General features: G+C 36.7%; 1 long non-coding RNA gene across 1 annotated transcript in view; it reads left to right on the top strand.

Annotated features, from left to right (window-relative positions):
- LOC144957724 (uncharacterized) overlaps positions 1 to 21,149 on the top strand; it is a 159,877-nt gene that overhangs the window by 24,583 nt on the left and 114,145 nt on the right. The gene's annotated exons all lie outside the window — the stretch shown is intronic.

The following is a 21,149-nucleotide window of genomic DNA, read 5'->3' on the forward strand; positions in this document are numbered from 1 at the left end:
GAGCACTTCTCCGAATTTTTCCTAGACAAAGTTTTAAAAATCCGCGAATCTCTCGACCAACACGATGAAAATAATTCCATCTTTATCGGCGAAGAAATGACAGTTTTTTACCAAGTATCTCTTGAAGACGTAAAGTCCTTGATCATGTCATCTCCAAACAAATCTTGCGAGCTCGACCATATTCCAACAAATTTGCTTAAAGTTTCCATGGACGCTGTTATGTGTAGTTTGTAATTGTGAGTTTATTACAATTGGAGATATTGAATTAGGCGACACGACTTTTCAGTCTAGCCTTGTTCAACAGTAAAGTCGAAGTGAATAAAAATATATATCAAAAGAGAAAACTAAACACATCAGATGTTGAAGACAGAATGAAAATATTGATTACACATAGAAGCCAAAATATACACAAACAAAAATTTACTGACGACAACAAAGGTATAATGTAAATAATGGAGAGATTACCTTCTTTGAAAAGATACAGGAATAGAAATGTCCCATTTTCATCTATCATTATATACCTGATCATCTGTTATAGGGAATGAGATTAGCGGATGAGTAGCGTCCCTTGATTGGGCGTCACCTTACAGAGAGAACGTCAATTTGGTTTCGAAGTGTCTCACGCCGCTTTCACAGGAAGCTAGGACGAGAGACGCATGCGCACAACCAACATGACGTTCTCTCTTTAATAACTTTTCCGCCGGTGACGTCACAGGCTATGGGTGACGTCCAATCAAGGGACGCTACTCTTCCGCTAATCTCATTCCCTATAGTAACAATGGAAGCATTACGACATTGGAATCACATTGATATTTGAATAGGCCCTCAATGAAAAGAGAGAAACGTTATTTTAATGATACGTTGTCATGTAGAGTATTCGTAATATTCAAATTTAGCATTTGTTTGTTTTTATTTTTTTTTTAATAAACCATTCTTATCTACAAACGCAGACCTTTTTGGCTCAGTTACGATTGGTTTATGAAAGAAAACGAAGTTCACTTATTTGCAGGTCTGATAACTTAATTTATTATATGGGCTGAATGTTGTAATGGAAATCTTTAAAAAAATGACGAAAAATAGTGTCTGTTACAACAATGTTAAACTAGGCCTATAATTGCGTTCGGATTGGAGACCTGCATATATATATATATATATATATATATATATATATATATATATATATATATATATAATATATATATGTACACGTCCTTAGAAAGATTCACACATTCAACTACAATTTGATCCAATAGCCTTATGTCACATCAGCCCAGCAACGAGGAGATTGGTTCTAAACATGTTGACTAGAACTTTTTCACATGTCATGTCAAAATATGATCAGAATTATAATGTTTTTCTCCTCTGGAAACGCTGTTATGCTCGTCGGAGAAATATTTCATACGGGCATCAACCATTGTTCCGATAGTTTAGAACCAGTTACTAAGTTACTATGCGTCTTTACGAGGGAATTGACTTCACGACTGTTAAACCCTATTTGGAGTTGAGCGATAGAGATACGTGTATTATGTTGAAAATATTTCTTCTGTATTGGAGATCAATATGAACCATAATTTCATAAACCTTTTGGCCACTGACGTAACGATCCATTTCACTTCACCTAAAATGTTGATGATACTGACGAGAACGTTGGGTCTTTCCAGGATCCTGACCCAGCTTGTGTTAGTTAACCCTTTCCTAACCAGCAATTTTCAGAATGTTCCCTAAGATTTCACACCCACCAAACACAAACATAGTTTTTTCTTACTCAAACAGAAAATCAACAAATACATTCTATGCATAATATTGATCAGCAAAATGAACTCTACAACACAGTGTCACGTTTTTATAACTATAATAAAACATTTTTCTTTAACTAGTGTGATGTCCAAAAGACATCTGAATGATAAAAGTGTTGGTTGGATCATAACGAATGTGACGATTTTCCTATGGTTGGTAGGGAGAGGGTTAAACATTCAATATATTCTGTGCCAAATGGACATTCGATGCGTGTGCTTCGTGTTGTTGGAAATTCCAAGTAGGGCACTTGAAGCCATTTTATATTTCAAACAGTACATGTCTTCTATTAAGTCCCACTCTCTCTCTCTCTCTCTCTCTCACTCTCTCTCTTTCTCTCTCTCTCTCTCTTCTCTCTTTCTCTCTCTCTCCTTGTCTCTCTCTCTCTCTCCCTCTCTCTCTCTCCCTCTCTCCCTCTCTCTCTCTCTCCCTCTCTCTTTCTCTCTCTCTCTCTCTCCCTCTCTCTCTCTCTCTCTCTCTCTCTCTCTCTCTCTCTTTTCCTGAAAGGGCCATTTTCGTAAGAACCATCACTGCATTAAGGGGCGGTTTGAGTTTTTTCTTTAAAATGTTTTATTTCCACTATAGGCCGGTTTTACTCATTCTGTATCGTCTTCATAGGTTAAAAACATCATTTAAAAAATAATTTGGACTTCGATAATATTATATCTAAGATAAAAAAAAAACATGTCGTTTTCCACCAAAATCTCAAAATCAATTTATTGAAGGATTTCCTAATAATTAGACCCAAATCGCCCCTTAAGAGAAAAGACGACTCATTCTAACTTGAATTTTATATGAGCTGGGGTCGGAGAGGAAAGGTTGGAGGTGAGGGGTGAGGGGTATGGGGGGGGGGGTAGGGGGATGGGCGAAAAGGTATAATGAATGACGACGCATCGTGCAAAGATATTAAACTGACCTAGAAAGAACACAACTCATTCATTCATTCTACAATGTTCTTATTAGTGAATAGTTGATGTAAAACAATACATATTTACAAAGGGCTTTAATGTCAACATTCCAACCTCTCTAAGGTGTTTGTTTTAACTCACTCAATCCTAGAAACTTTTGCTACTTTTCGAAATTGGAGAAAACAAATGTATTAAAAATGAGCATGTGCATGGATAGTTTTATTCAACTACCATTAACATGGAAAAACTAAAAACATTAGCTTTGATACTACGCCTATAATTTGTCCCATAAAAAATGTAATAAATAGGCATGGGGTAAAAGTAACCCCGAGTAAACTACGGATATAGTCGGTGTTAGGGTTGAATGAGTTAACGATTTCCTTGTTTAATGGTATTGATTGATTATCGCATAGCAAAGAATAAAAATATTACAAAGAGTAGCCAATTCTTATAATATTTGAGTATTTTCATCATATCATCATCGTCGTCATTATTATCATCATCATTGTTAAACCAATGGGAGCGATCTATATTCAGGTTTTCGTCCAACCAAGTCATCAATCACATGATTTGTTGCTGTCCAACCATTGGATATGTCTTTAAGAATGTAAACACCCTGCTTTGTTTATGAAAGTTGTAAACATACACATGTGTCAAACAGAACAAAATGACCAATCGTGATATTAGATATTTCGAAAGCTGTGAGCACTTTTCACTATGTGGGTCACTTTGAGCATATTTTGAAATGTGACCAATGACCTCGAGCTCGTGGAAAGTTAATATTATATCATGCCCATTAACCGCTATATTCTTGAAAGACCCGTATTTAAAAAAGGTGGCCATGAGTATCGATCATTTAAATTATCATCTCCTCATTTTGGCAAGACCTCTCAAACAAGGGACTTCATGAAGTCTTCATTGATGTCCCAGGTTTGAAAGTTCTTGCCACATGATGAAGGTCATTTAACTCTCTCCTTACCAACCATTTTCAGGATTTTTCCCAAAACGTCACACCTAACTAACACAAAAATATATTTTTATCACTCAAACACGTTGGCAGTAAAATTGTTGCGATACATAATTTCTGTAGCAAAATATACTCTACAACACACTGTTCATTTTCTTTAAATTTTATGATGTACAAAAGAAATTTGAATAAGAAAAATGTTAGTTGTATCGTAACGAATGTGACGATTTTCCTACAGTTGGTAAGGAGAGGGTTAAATCGATCAATACTTGAAGGACGAGTTTTCTGGCCAAATGTTTCAATACTTGCCTTTCTAGAGTACGTCACGTGACTGGTTAATTGAAAAAAAAATCGACAAAGAGCGTGGAATAAAAAAATTAAAAATCAAACGGTTCGAAATGAAAGCTTCAAAAATACAAGGAAATGCATAGAACCATGAACTGTCGTGGAGGATATAGTCAAAGGATTGAAGTCTCCGAGAGGATAAAGTAGCCACAAGCTGATAATAATAATGATAATAATATAATAATAATAATAATAATAATAATAATAATAATAATAATAATAATATATAATATATAATAATAATAATAATATAATAAAATGATGATAATAATAATAATAATAATAATATAATAATAATAATAATAATAATAAAAAATAAAAATATAATATAATAATAATAATAATAATAATAATAATAATAATAATAATATAATATTAATAATAATATAATGAAATAATAATAATAATAATAATAATAATAATAATAATAATAATAATATAATAATAATAATAATAATAATAAATAATAATAATAATAATAATAATAATAATAATAATAATAATAATAAATAATAATAATAATAATAATAATAATAATAATAATAATTACAAATACAAGACGACCCCGACGTTTACATATTTGCAGGTCTGATAACCCAAGCGCGTCGTTGTAATCGAAATACTCTCAAACCAAGGGTAAATAGTATCCATAACAACTATGTTAAATTAGGCCCATAACTGCGTTCGACTAACAAACCTAATAATACGTAAACGTCGGACGATGCTAATATCCGTCGTAAAAAAAAAAAAAGTAAAAAAAAATTAAGAAACAACACGTAGGAGTTCAAATACTCGTCATATCCGGCACGCCCTCGGTTGTACGTGAAGTCGCGAGATTTGGATATCTTAACTCTAATAATAGTTTTTTAGGTCAAATCGTGAAATTCCAGTATCTATCTATCTACTCATGAAAGTCAATAAAAGGATTTTAGAAAAACAAGGCGAGATTAGGAACGAAACCCAGTCGCTCCAGAATAGAAATAAACCGTTGATAAAGAAGGGGTTTGGGGGGAGGTGGAAGATTAATAATAGCGGGCCGGCTTGAAGAGGAAATGCCTCGATTAATCTCTTTCCTTACTGGCTCTATGGTTTGTTTGTTTTTTTCCAACTGTAATGAGATCAATAAGGACAGGAATATAAACTGACAGATTCAGCACTAACGTGCTTTCCTAAATCGAATTTGGGGGCAAAAAGTGATAAATTTGGAATTATATTATAGTATGCGGCTACGTGGTCTAGTGATATGACACTCGCTTTCGGATCGGAAGGTCCTGGGTTCGAGCCACGCGCTCGGCTCATAGTTGAGTCCTTGGAAAAGGATCTTCACTCACATTCTCTCACCGTACTCAGGTGTAAAATAAGTACCTGGCCGTTAACAGCGTTGTCTTTGTCCAAAAAATTGTAATATCGCCTAACAGGCTTCATGTCCCGTCCTACATGTTAAATGTTGCTGTTGACCAGGGACCCATTGTAAAGCGCTTTGAGCACATTTAGTGTATATTGCGCTATATAAAGCTCAATTTTATTTATTTATTATTTACCAATGTAGGTGTAAATATGATCGAGTGCGAAGTGGCTGAGTGAGTGGTTAAGGCATTGCACTGTGTCCCGGAAGGTCCCGGGTTCGAGACCCGATTCAGATACTTTATTAACCACCCAATTTACTCACATATTGGTCATGGGTGATTCCCGTTGACATCAGACATCTTGTTTGATGAGTTATCTATAGGCGACGATATCTTATGATGTCGTGGCGGAAGGGCATATTTTGAGATGTATACAATGCCGGTGTAAACACAATACACGAAATTATTATATATTAAATTTGAGCTTTATATAGCTCAATATCCACTAAAGGTGCTCAAAGCGCTTTACAAGGAGTCCCTGGTCAACAGCAACATTTAACATGTAGGACGGGACATGACGCCTGTTAGGCGACATTACCATTTTTCGGACAAAGATAACGCTGTTAACGGCCAGGTACACATTTTACACTTAGTACGGTGATCATGTCTCGTCCTACATGATAAATGTTGCTGTTGTAAAGTGATTTGAGCACATTTAGTGGATATTGCCCTATATAAAGATCATTCTTTAAAAAAATAAAATTTTTATTAACAATTTAAGTGCCGTGCTCTGGAAAAAAAAACGTAATAATTAAGAATTTGGCCAGAAAAATCGTCCTTCAAATATCGATCGCGAGGTCCCAGGTTTGAGGAGTTTGTTCTTTTTACCATGATGGGGGACATCAAATCTATCAAATGGTGAAGGACGATTTTTTCTGGCCAAATTTTAAAATACGTGAATTCCAGAGTTGTTATAATTGATAATGAATGGGCTTATAAGTGTGGAGACAAAATGCCTGTTGGTCAATCGGTGTCATGTGATATTCTAAAACGTGTCACGTGACATACTTACTCTTTGTACTTACTATCCTTCATGTGTACAAATGACCAAAATGGATATTTGAAAGATTTAAAATGTTTCATTAGGTTAGATAATATCATTGGTCAGTAATCTGTTATCATTAATATATTTTTACAAACGAGTCAAAACAAGAAAATAAAACAAGAATCACCGTACGCATGTTGTCAAAATTATATATATATATATATATATATATATATATATATATATATATATATATATATATATATATATATATATTGTAATATGTACCAGAATGTTGGAGTCATTCTACATTGATGTTTCAGGCCTTTCACCATCGTCAGGACTGTGTGTTACATGAGTTTGGTTTGATGTGTTTATATATATATATATATAAATATATATATATATATATATATATATATATATATATATATAATGCAAATTGTCACTCACATTTTTTGCATTCTATATTAGCTCTAACCATCATTATCGAGCACTTTCGTACCTACGAGTACCCACCAACACTCATAAATATATATATATATATATATATATATATATATATATATATATATATATATATATATATATATATATATATGAGAACCAACTACCCATTCACTGCAGGATAGACAGGAGGGATTAGAATTTAAATCCCGACTGCACCCGGGATCGACCTCGGCCCCTTTGCGTGTGAAGAGAATGCTCTACCAACACGAAGCTATCGTGACCCTTGGTAGTATATTATATTAAGTATTCGATGAATTTGTGGTTTATGCCAAACTAACTTTGTCGCTTATTTAAGTGTTGCCCTTTGCTCCTGACTTTAATCACACGATATTTTGAATGTTGTTTTTATGACTCATATAATTTTCTACAGATTTGGCATTCGACACCTATATTGCCTTTCATTGATAAAACGTTCGTTTTACTTTTTGGCAAATATAAATAGCTATTTGCTTTTGATTCCGGTTAAAATGACTTACAATGTTCCGAAAAGTTTAAACTAAAGCATTATATCTTGGAGTGAGTGTAAGGTGTAAGACTTTACAAACGTTATGAGCCATATGTCAGGTCCATACTGGAATATTATAGCAGCTCAGTGTGGGACCCACAGTAGCCATCGTTATGTTTTATAGCCTGACACTGAAATCCAAAAAGACTGGCGGTTAGACGTCATTATTTGGATTTTGCACCGCCTAGTGAGTTGTTGTTAGTAGAGCTCATGGAAACAAGTTATTTCATTGGTTGAACTATTGAATATAACTCAAGATTTGTTTTTTTTTTTTATGGCAAAAGACTCGCATTTTGACGTCATTTTTTGATCAGTGTCAGCGTCGCCATCGTTATGTTATAACCTGATACTGAAATCCATAAAAGACGGGCAGTTTGACGTCACTATTTGGTTTTTGCACCGCCAAGTGAGTTGTTGTTAGTAGTGTTCAAGGAAACAAGCTATATCATTGGTTGAACTATTGAATACAACTTACGATTTGTTTTCTTTTGTGGCAAAAGACCGGCATTTTGACGTCATGTTTTTGGTCAGTTTCAGGCCATAACTTTACGAAGGCCACGGACCCACACACATCATAAGAAATTAATGAGCTAGAAAAAATCCAACGTCGGGCGGCCAGATTTGTCAGTGAATACAATGAGCAGGATATGAGCGTAACTCAGCTCATGAACGATCTCCAATGGAAACCGATACACGAAAGACATTCCATCAACAAACTCCTCGTATTCCTCAAAGCACATAACGGAAAACCCGAAATTCCAATTAACCATTTGAAACGGAACAACAACAAAACAAGAAACGCAGCATTCAGTTTTGAAATCTCCCACTCAAGAACAAATCATCAACTTTACTCTTTCTTCCCCTCCACAACCCGATTTTGGAACTCCCTACCAACCAAATGTAAACAAGCCCTTTTGACTGATGACTTCAAAAAATCGCTCCCTGCTTCCGTCTAAAACCCCTGTTACTGAAAAGACGGCCATACAATATTCAGACTGAAGCTTTGGCCTGAATGGAAGAAGAAGAAGAAGAAGAAGAAGAAGAAGAAGAAGAAGAAGAAGAAGAAGAAGAAGAAGAAGAAGAAGAAAAAGAAGACATTTTCGTTGTTTCATATTATTATAAAATATGAAGACACTTTCTGGCCACAAGTTATAAATAATATAATTTATTTTGAGTGTGCGATATAAGACTCGTTTTCAGTCAAATATTTGGCAAAACCCACCATAGTGTACAAAGCTAAGTCGGGAATGCGATCAAAGTGATCTAGAAAAACCCACAGGCGATGATCTCAACACCTACAATAAACGCTGCTAAAATCGTTAACAGAACATATAGAATAATAATAATTGGATGGACGCAGAAACAGTTCAAAGTTAAATGTGACCCATCGTCTCAAAATGGTATTATGTCCGGATGAACAAGGTGCTGAAAGGTCAATTTTAAGCTTGACTGGTCAAAAAGACGAAATGTCGGTTTTCAGCACTGTAAAATTCCATATTTCTTCTTCAATAATCCGTACATGGACTCAACACAAGTCTGATGTTTTTGGTCATATATTCTATTCTCAGCACTTTGATCATCCCGATTAAATACCGTTTTGAGGCGGCGGCTCACAAATATTGCCATTCGATTTTGTCATAGATGAATTCTCCGACCAACATAATAACAATTTTATGATTTAAGCGCGACTCATATACTGGGGGGGGGGGGGGGTGGCTCAAAGGTGAGGTCTTTGCTTTATACCCCAAAAGGTACTGAGTCCGATTACCTGCTGCGCCGTGTGACCTTGAGCAAGTCACCTCGCCCTTGTTCAGTTTTCGGCACTGTACTACGGCTGACGCCTGGGTTACTCCAGTCTTCTCTTGGAATATATCCTAAAGACAAATGCCCCCCTCCCCTTCCCCGCCATAGGATGAATAAAGGGAATTTTATTTTATTTATTATTCATTTATTTTTATTTAGAAATAAAGAAAAGAATATGTTATAACTTGTGCCATCTTCCATTTTTCTTTTTTTTTAAAAATATTTCCCTGGCGCTAAGAATTGGGGTGTTTTACAGTACAGGGGAAATAATATATAGTTCTAGCATTGTCTTCACTCTATCATTCATCTATCACTTTCCCCGTACAGTTATTCATAAGTCCCCCCTCTTTTCCCTGTACCTTGTTATAGATAGTTCGAAGATGAAGTCACTCAGGTCTTTGTTATTGTTTTTTGCAATCCGCGTTTTTGAGTAATGCTCACTGAACTGTATTAACCTGACTATAAACGTTCATGGATATACATAGCTTTGTGTGTTGGTCTGTATTACTTCCGGATGGCAATGTTATGAGTTTCTTAGCCAAGTGCATACTATCTATTGTTACTATCTATAGTTTCTTGCATTGTCTTCTCTCTTTCACTCACCTATCACTTTCCCCGTCCAGTTATTCATAAGCCCCCCCCCCCCTACTCATTTCCCTGTACCTTGTAAGAACGGACTGATTGCATTTGATGTGGGCTTTGTCAGAATAATGGGGGGTTCCCCCAAAGCTCAGTTGAAAGACCCGTAGCCATCGTTAAGTTATAGCCTGACACTGAAACCCAAAAGGACTGGCATTTTGACGTTACTATTTAGTTTTTTCACCGTCTAGTGAGTTGCCGTTAGTAGTCTCATGGAAACAAGTGGTCCCATTGGTCGAACTATTGAATACAACTCACGATTTGTTTTCTTTTGTGGCAAAAGACTGGCATTTTGACGTCATTTTTTGGTCAGTGTCAGGCTATAGGTTAACGATGGCTATGATAGAGCACTCTCTTCACAGGCAAAGGGGTCAGGAAGAAGTGATCCCGTATATCTTATCTGACCCCACCCCCCGCCCCCCCACCCACCCCACGCCCCTGTCCATCTGGGATGTTTTTAAGTTCTGATTTCTCCTATCATTCTAAAATATCTCCGTAATACTCTTCAACAGTCGTAACGTCACTTCCTTCCTAATGACGCATGGTAACTTAGTAACACTGGCTCTAAACTAGCGGAACAATGGCGGACGCCCGTATGAAATATTTCTCCGGCGAGCATAAAAACGTATCCAGAGGGGAAAAAAACATAAGTTTGATCTTGTTTTGACTTTTACACATTCTGATCACAAGACATATGAAAAGTTCTAGCCAGCTTGAAGAATTAAAAGTAATGATATTCTTTGTTTAGAACCAAGATGGCCGCCGTTGCCGGGCGGCGTGACATCAGACTGAATCCAATTGGTCCCATCATTTACTCTGCTGTGATATTCTTATGTTATAATTGTAATGTAATTTAATGTAAAGGGAAATTTATATAGGGCCATTTTCCATTTACAATGCACAATAGTGCTTCACAATAATGGCACTAACAAAAATAAGTAAACAAATTAATAAATATACACATACACATCCACACACAAATACACACACACACACACACACACACACACACACACATATATTATATATATATATATATATATATATATATATATATATATATATATATGGCCGAGTGGTTAAGGCATTGCACTGTGACCCGGAACGACCGGGGTTCGAGCCCCGCTTCGGGCACTTTCGTTTTCTTTTTCCTTGAGCAAGATTATTAACCCCCAATTTGCTCACTTGGACAACATGGGTGATTCCTGTTGAAATCAGACACAGTGTTTGATGAATTATTTATATTCCTTCGTGGAATGCGTCGGCGACGATGTCTTATGATGTCTTGGCGGAAAGGGCATAATTAATTATTTGTATATATATATATATATATATATATTATATATATATATATATATATATATATATATATATATATATATATATATTTATGAGTGTTGGTGGGTACTTGTAGGTACGAAAGTGCTCGATAATGGTGGTTAGAGCTAATATATAATGTAAATTTTCACTCACATTTTTTTGGCAGAGACGACTCGTTTCTGTGTTTTTTACACTTCTTCAGTCGGCGTAATCCATTGTAATGTCCGTAGAAAACTCCAAACTAAAGTTGTTTCGTTGTGTAGTGGTGATTAGTTTTGATGTGTATTGTGATGTGCTCTCATGTTTATATTATGAGTGTGTGTGTGTGTGTGTGTATGTGTGTGTGTATGCGTGTAGGTGTGTTGTGTGTACATGTGTGTGTGATATTGTAGTGAAATGTGGTTGCGGCTGGGGGGGGGGGAGGGGGAGGCGCGCGGGGGGGGGGGAAGAGGGGGAGGCACGCGGGGGGGGGGGTGGGAGGGAAGAGGGGGAGGAGGGGTATAATGGGGTCGGGAGGGGGGGGGGAAAGGGGGGGGGGAAGGGTTATTTGGCCTTTTGCGTTTTGAGCTTGAATTTGTTAGAGTGTCTTCACATTGTCATCAGTTCAGATCTTTTGTTTAAGGTGCTATTGTTTCTGTGGTTGTGTAGTAAAATCTCCAGTTTCTCAGTCAGGCATAAATAATACAGATGCGGTGCTAGAAAATGCAATATATATATATATATATATATATATATATATATATATATATATATATATATATATATATATATATATATATGCAGAGTGTCGGAAATCTTTTATTCTATGCCTCAGTTGGTTCTAATTTTGATATTATCTCTGAATAATAGACTTTAAAAAAATACTTTTATATACTTCAAAAATGCTTCTTTAAAAAAAATTTATTAAATGTTAGTGAAATTCAACGCTTGGTTATTTTACGACATAAATTATTATTGGGTAAAGTAAATATTGCTGCTCGAATCTCGAAGAAATAAATAACAATGTGAAATATTAAATGTAAGCTTCAATTAAATATAAGAAAAAACGATAAGATGGAAGTTCCGGGTTTCCTCTTTATCAACAAAACAGGATGAATGAAACACTACAGACGATTGAAATAATGTGGTAGTGGCCCTATTTAAAAAGCTTATCTATATTCAATTTCACATTGTTATTTAAATTGTGCGGCTATGTGGTCTAGTGGTATGACACTCGCTTTCGGATCGGAAGGTCCTGGGTTCGAGCCTCGCTCGGCGCATAGTTGAGTCCTTGGAAAAGACTCTTTACTCACATTCTCTCACCGTACTCAGGTGTAAAACGAGTACCTGGCCGTTAACAGCGTTGTCTTAGTCCGAAAAATTGTAATATCGCCTAACAGGCGGCAAGTCCCGTCCTAAATGTTAAATGTTGCTGTTGACCAGGGACCCCTTGTAAAGCGCTTTGAGCACATTTAGTGGATATTGCGCTATATAAAGGTCAATTTAATTTTAATTTTTTTAAATTACTCTTGTAAACTTGATATAGTTATGCGTTACTATTTATGGGAAAGGGTGGAATAAATTTCGTTTTATCTCGGTCTAACCGACATTTTATGCATATGTGACTCCTCGTTTCAAAACGGTATTAAGTCGGGATGATTGAGATACTGAAAATGAAATTTGAAGCCAGAAATGTCATGCTTAAGTTGAGTTTATATGCTTTATAGAGGAGAAGGAAGATCATATTTTACTGTGCTAAATACCAACGTTTCATATATTTGACCATTTTAACTATAAATTTGACGTTTTCGTATCTGGTCCATTCCTACATAATACCGTTTTGAGACGAGGGGTCACATATGATCTGTTGTACTCGTAGTTGATCTGGGCTGTGTTGTCTTGCGATGATGATGACGATGATGATGATGATGACGATGATGATGATGATGACGATGATGATGATGATGATGATGATGATTATGGGCCGTGTGTACCGAGTCTTGGCCCCGGGCCCTGCCTATCCAATCTTGGAGATGATTACCAGTTTGGGTAATCCCGATATTATGACCAGTGATTGTCGCCCGAGTCTACCCTTCCCATTTTTAGCACCGTACGGAGTTCAATGGCCGGGAAAGAAACTACAATTATGCTATTAGTAGTAGAACTGTACTGTGTATCTACTCCTGGTTTAAAGAGAATGATCTAGATACATATTCATTAGCTGTATGTAAAACTGATTATGTACATTTATATAGGGTATTACGATGATTTCACAAACATAACCGTTCTTTACAAAACGTTCGGTGTTGTCCCGACCACCGACCCCCTCCTCCCGACCCCCACTCATCGGATCACTGAGAACACCATTTACATTTGTGACCCTTCGTCTCAAAACGGTATTAAGTCAGGATGATTAAGATTCTGAAAATGGAATTTATAGCCAGAAATACCATGCTTAAGTTGAGTTTATATGCTTTATAAAGGAGAAGGAATATCATATTTTACTGTGGTAAATACCAACGTTTCATATTTTTGACCAGTCTAACTATAATTTGACTTTTTAGTATCTGGTCTATCCCGAGTTAAATACCGTTTTGAGACGATGGGTCACATTTTAGACAATCTAAGTTAGATTCTTGTTTTTTGCACGGGGATATTTTTTAAAAATCCAACAAACTCATTCACACCCGAGTCGAGTGAACTCCTGTACTAAATCTATCTTGATGGGTCTTTTACTCATAAATAAACTTATCCATAATCTCTTGTACTAAATCCATCTCGATTGGTCTTTTTTCTTACAAATAAACTTTTTCCATAAACTTAGATTATGACACCGTTTAGACCTTTCGTAGATTAATCACTACGTTTGGAGTTCAATGTCCGATAGAATATCTTACTCTACAATACTCTGAAGAAAACACGGATTTACAATTTTGTCCAGAAAACTCGTCCTTCAAAAATCGATCGATTAAAATGACACTCATCTTGACAAAAACTCTCAAACCTGGGAGTTTGATGACTTTAAAGAAGTCCCAGGTTTGAGAGTTTTTTAAAAAATATATGAGGGTCATTTTAATCCGTTAATTGATGTAGGATGGATGGACGAGGTTTTTTGACCAAAATTTTTAATGCGTGTATTTTCAGAGTATGTTCGTTCCGTTTTTGGGCCAAGCCAGGCCTGGACAATCCCATTAACAGGAACGTTCTAGAAACATCCATCCTATCGATGTCCAGAATTTCATTATGCTCTATGCCTTTGATTGACAATATAATATGTGTGAACCAGGATATCCTTTAAACAATTATGCAAATTTTATAGCACGTTTCCACTTTATCATAGAATCAGCGTATCTAAGTGGGAAGCAGGGTTGCCAGATTATTTTCAGGCATTCTGCCAATTGGAATTTTACAAGTCTGCCAAATACCACAAAAATCAGCCAAACCGTACTATTTATAGTAACCCCCTTTGAAAACTCATCAGTTTTGTTAAACAAAAAATTCGGAAGGCCGATGTCATAATTTTTGTTATCATTTCCCAAGTTTAAAAAAATCACTAATACATAAAAATTGCCAGGGAAAACGTGGGAAATAAAATCTGCCAAATATCTGCCAAACTGCCAAACCGTTTTTTTTTTCTCCTAGACGACTTCAAATTCTGCCAAAAAAGGACATTTGGCAGAAAATCTGCCAAATTGGCAACCCTGGTGGGAAGAGCATTAGCCTTGTTTCCCGTTCAACCGAGCTTTTTTTTTTGGTTCTGCCCACCCATTTATTATTGATTAATATAGATTATACAATCAGATGGATAAAAAAAAACACTTGTGACAAGAATCTTGTCTAAAGGGTGGCTAGGAATGAAACTGGTGGTTAAACGTTTCCGGAACCAAGACAAATTCCAACTTCATGAGCCTCATAACTGTAACGGGAGAATTAGTGGATAATATTATGATCTCCTCTCTTCGTTGGGTCATCTTCCATTTTATTTCCGTTCTTTCCAGTAAAAGCATCATCATCATTGCCTTTTTCACCCTGGGTCAGGGTATAGGCCACAGACAAACAGTTTCTATCCTTCTCTATCCTGAGCCAACTTGTTTATCTCATTCCAGGTCTTACCACTTCTCTGTATATCAGCTTCTTTAATTCTTCTCCATGTTCTGTTGTCCTTCATAAATTCTGTAATTCCAGAAACTCTTCGGTCGCCCAAGCTAAAAAAAAGGATTTGGTTTGTCTGTCTGTGTTTCTGTAACGGTTTGAGTTTAACGGAAAGGGGTGTTAACCCTTTGAGTAAAAGCATACAATAGACTATATATGACCCCTCGTCTCAAAACGGTATTAAGTCGGGTTGATTAAGATACTAAAAATAGAATTGTGCTATTGGTGAAATATTTTCCACATGTTGCCTCCCTCGACAAAGATATGAATGTTTACTTGGATGTGGATATTGGTGGATACGGAAAGGATGCTGAATCGCAATCTCGACTGAATAAAAAACAAACAAACATCAACAGATAGTTCGAAGATGACATCACTCAGGTCTTTGTTATTGTTTTTTGCCATCCGCGTTTATGCGTAATGCCCACTGAACTGTATTAACCCGACTATAAAAGTTCATGGATACACACAGTTTGTGTGTTGGTTCGTTATACTTCCGGATGGCAATGTTTTGAGCTTCTTAGACAAGCGGATACTATCTATTGGTGGTAACTGTAAGGATGCTGAAATGCATTCTCGACTGAATAAAAAACAAACAAACATCTATTGAATATGTAATACCAGGTAAATGAATGAAACATGATGAAGGTAATCGAGCATGGCAAATCCTGATTTCAAACGTTTTATAAGCTTAAATATTAATTTATATATTTATTGTCCATTGCTAAGATGTGTATTGGAAATCGAGAATACTTTTACATAGAGCTTATGGAGGCGTGAAATTAATTATATTAACCATTTAACCGCCGTACTCTGGAAAAATTAGTTTTTAAAATTTAGCCAGAAAACTCGTCCTTCAATTATCGATCGATGGAAAATACCCATATCGTGGCGAAATACTCTTAAACCTGGGACTTCACGAAGTCCCAGGTTTGAGAGTTTTTGCTAAGATGTAGGTCATTTTAATCGATCGATATTTGAAGGACCGGTTTTCTGGCCAAATTTTGAAATGCGAGTTGTTGTTTTTTTTCCGGCAGTTAAATGATTAAACATCTGCTGCTGTTCTATGTTTATAATATGTGACCCCTCGCCTCAAAACGGTATTATGTCGGAATGGACCAGATGCTAAAAAGCCAAATTATAGTTAAACTGGTCAAAAATATGAAACGTTGGTATATAGTACGGTAAAATATGATCTTCCTTGGCCTCTATAAGGCATATAAACTCAACTTAAGCATGATATTTCTGGATACAAATTCCATTTTCAGTATCTTAATCAACCCGACTTAATACCGTTTTGAGACGAGGGGTCACATATATCGGGTGTTTTGTCTTTTGGAAAGATTATATCGACACTTGGCTTATGCCATTTTCGACGAGCGCGGGATTTGTCTTGTGTTTTTTATTTCATTCTGAAAAGGCCTCACTTACGTTGAGAATAACAAGAAATGAAGCGGGTATGAAAGTGGCAGAAGACAACAGAGAATAAAAACTTCGCGAAGACGATGAGAGCTCAAACCAGAGACCTTACTGGTACGACAACTCCGCCTGGCCGGGGAGATCGTGACTCTACTGTATGAGCTATCCACGACCCCCCCCCCCCCCAAAAAAAAAAAAAAAAAAAAAAAAGTCGCTTCAATCGTTAGTCTTACTAGGGTCTTCTCTCCCCGACTTCTTGAGGTCACGGGTTCAGCCTTTGTAAAGCTATGGCCTGATACTGACCAAAAAAAGACGTCAAAATGCCAGTCTTTTCCCACAAAAGAAAACAAATCGTGAGTTGTATTCAATAGTTCAACCAATGAAAAAAAATTGTTTCCATGAGCACTACTAACGACAACTCACTAGGCGGTGCGAAAAAACAAATAACGACGTCAAACTTCCAGTCCTTTTGGATTTCAGTATCAGTAACATGACGATGGCTACGCTCAAACTCGCGACCAAACTGGTACGACAACTCCACCTCGCCGGGGAGTTCGTGACTCTACCGTATGAGCTGTCCACGACACCCCTCCTCCCCCCCCCCCCCCCCCATCCCCCCAAAAAAGTCGCTTCAATCGTTGGTCTAACTAGAGCCTTCACTCCCCGACTGTTTGAGATGTCCACGACCCCCCAAAAAAGTCGCTTCAATCGTTAGTCTAACTAGAGCCTTCTCTCCCCGACTTCTTGAGGTCACGGGTTCAACACACACTCAAACGCCCCCCATCCCCCCCCCCCCAAAAAAAAAGTCGCTTCAATCGTTGGTCTAACTAGAGCCTTCTCTCCCCGACTGTTTGAGATGTCCACGACCCCCCAAAAAAGTCGCTTCAATCGTTAGTCTAACTAGAGCCTTCTCTCCCCGACTTCTTGAGGTCACGGGTTCAACACACACTCAAACGCCCCCACTTCCGTAATGTGTAGATTGCATAGGTACTCTTCATGAAAGGGTAGATAACAACCAAAAACCTGTAATAAACGTATCTTTTCTATGTCGGTGACTGTTTTGACTTCAACATTATTCCATAGTGGAGACAAGAGTACGCTATTTTAGACATTGAAATAGATAGCATTCATTCCCTTTATATTTCATCTCATAGATTTTCGTGGTCTTCACATGAAGTCAAAATTACGATTTTTTAATCGCATTGTGTTTTGACTAAACATCAACAAACTCGATTAATTGATAACCGTGGGATGGTAAAAACATAATAATTAAAAAAATAGATATTGACATCATTACATGTTTTATAAAAAAATAACGATAGTATATTTTTTTAGTTAATAGGAGTAACAGTAAATTATTTCCCACGTAGCTACGTGGTGATTCACTTATATAACGATTTCAGTTTTTTTTTTTTAAACATGGTGTTTTCCCCATTGAAAAATACGCTGCCGAGTCATTGGACAAGGGAGAATCACGTGATCAATACCTTAAAAAGATATTATTACTGGATATGGGTCAAACACAAATCACAAATCAAAATGTGGATGTAAACAAAATAATGGGATTGGTGGATTGAGATCGGGTACGGGGCACGCTGGTATTGAAATAACTAGATAGGAATTCTCTGCCTTGATTTATAACCCACCCCTTCTTCTTCTTCTTCTTCTTCTTCTTCTTCTTCTTCTTCTTCTTCTTCTTCTTCTTCTTCTTCTTCTTCTTCTTCTTCTTCTTCTTCGTCTTCTTCTTCTTTTCCATCATCATCATCATCATCATCATCATCATCATCATCATCATCATCATCATCATCATCATCATCATCAGCATTATCATCATCATCATCATCATCATCATCATCATTATCTAATAACGTACATAAAGCTCCTGAATCATATAAACGAGTCTAAGTCTAACTGTGAGACTGTAATGACCCTATATCAAATTACTCTTTTAAGAATATTTTATCCCATTTACATAATTATATCTACAATAACTTTATTCAGTAACTCGAAAAAGAGCCCGATTTCAACCATTTTTGACAAATAACACAAATCACAAATCAAAATGTGGATGTAAACAAAATAATGGGATTGGTGGATTGAGATCGGGTACGGGGCACGCTGGTATTGAAATAACTAGATAGGAATTCTCTGCCTTGATTTATAACCCACCCCTTCTTCTTCTTCTTCTTCTTCTTCTTCTTCTTCTTCTTCTTCTTCTTCTTCTTCTTCTTCTTCTTCTTCTTCTTCTTCTTCTTCTTCTTCTACTTCTTCTTCTTCTTCTTCGTCTTCTTCTTCTTTTTCATCATCATCATCATCATCATCATCATCATCATCATCATCATCATCATCATCATCATCATCATCATCATCATCATCAGCATTATCATCATCATCATCATCATCATCATCATCATCATCATCATTATCTAATAACGTACATAAAGCTCCTGAATCATATAAACGAGTCTAAGTCTAACTGTGAGACTGTAATGACCCTATATCAAATTACTCTTTTAAGAATATTTTATCCCATTTACATAATTATATCTACAATAACTTTATTCAGTAACTCGAAAAAGAGCCCGATTTCAACCATTTTTGACAAATAAATCGTTTCATTGTCGTTGATTTATTAATGGTGGACATGTTGTGTTGAGAATATCAAATTTATCTGGCAAACCGGATGTTGGAAGAGTGAAAAGTTAAATTGCTACAAGTCACGGAAACGAAACGAAATGATGGTGAACGACAGCAGAATGGCGTGGATGAGATATAAAAAGTTAGTTTTGGCCCATCATTGATGAAATTGATGTGTATAGATAGTATGCGCTTAGCTAAGAAGCTCATAACATTGCCATCCGGAAGTATGACGAACCAACACACAAAACTATGTGTATACATGAACTTTTATAGTCTGGCTCATACAGTTTAGTGAGAAGTACTCATAAACGTGGATGGCAAAAACGATAACACAGACTTGATTGGCGTCATCTTCGTTCTTTCTATATTCTGCTGAGCCATTAGGCCCAAGGACACGGAGTTTATCCCGGTGTCTATAGCATAAATCGGACAATACTTGCAACCATTTGGATACCACGCTAGTCTTGCAAAGTACTCCCCGCCAGATCATAGAGAGCCAGCAGCTACCCATCACGGTTTGGCGGATGGTGGATAACACAAAACATCGACTGCACCCGATTCACCTAAGTCATAGGTGTGAAGAAAGTCCTCTACCAACTGAGATGAATCCGGATTACCCCTGATTTGCGCAGTGTCTTTCATGGCCACACAGCGCAGCGGCGGGTGATTGAACCGTGGCCTTGGTAAAGTTATGGCCTGATACTGACCAAAAAATGACGTCAAAATGCCAGTCTTTTGCCACAAAAGAAAACAAATCGTGAGTTGTATTCAATAGTTCAACCAATGAAATAGCTTGTTTCCATGAGCTCTACTAACGACAACTCACTTGGCGGTGCAAAAACCAAATAATGACGTCAAACTTCCAGTCCTTTTGGATTTCAGTATCAGGCTATAACATGACGATGGCTACGATCGAACTCGGTACCTTTTGGGTACGAAGCAAAGACCGTACCGCTGAGCCACGCTGTCCCAAAATGGGACAAGAACATATTATGCAGACTTTGCGTATTCTTGAAATTGTCTTTTGTCTCCTTTTTCCGTTCTGTTTTCTTTTTATTTTGCTTTTCTTTTACTTTGTTTTCGTTTCTGCGTTTTCTTTCAAATCATGTAAAAGTGGAAATTTATATGTTTGGTATCATTCGCAGCTTCTCTGATGTTCTCTTATCCCACAAAAGTCTACACAATCCAATTTTTGTCAGTTTGGCATCGCTGACGAATCCATAACTAACCAGGGCTTCTCGCTCAATGTTCTTCATTAAAGTTTTTCCCCTAATCTTCTGTCGTCCAGAACGCTGTTGACTTTCTATGGATTTTATTCATGAGTCGAGGTCGATGACCCCTTGTTTGGGAATTTGTTGGTGACGTGGACAGAAACAACTGAAAATTAATACGCTTTTTTGTGCGGCTGTGTGGTCTAGTGGTATGACACTAGCTTTCGGATCGGGTGGTCCTGGGTTCGAACATTGCTCGGAGGCATAGTTGAGTCCTTGGAAAAGGATCTTTACTCATATTCTTTTTCACCGTGTTCAGGTGTAAAATGAGTACCTGGACGTTAACAGCGTTGTCTTTGTTGGAGAAAAAAATTGCAATATGTTCTAACAGGTGTCGTGTCTTGTTCTAAATTTATGTGTTGGTGTTGGCCAAGGACCCTTTGTAAAACGTCTTGAGCACATTTATGGATTTTGCGCTATAAAAAGTTCACATTTCATTTAGATGGATAAATAGGTAGTTGATAGATAGAGAGACAAAGAGAGAAAGATATAGAGAGTGTGTGGGG

Source organism: Berghia stephanieae, chromosome 12 (genome assembly GCF_034508935.2).
Source record: "Berghia stephanieae isolate SIO BIC M18660-M18661 chromosome 12, UCSD_Bste_1.3, whole genome shotgun sequence".
In the NCBI taxonomy this organism is placed as follows: Eukaryota; Metazoa; Mollusca; class Gastropoda; order Nudibranchia; family Aeolidiidae; genus Berghia; species Berghia stephanieae.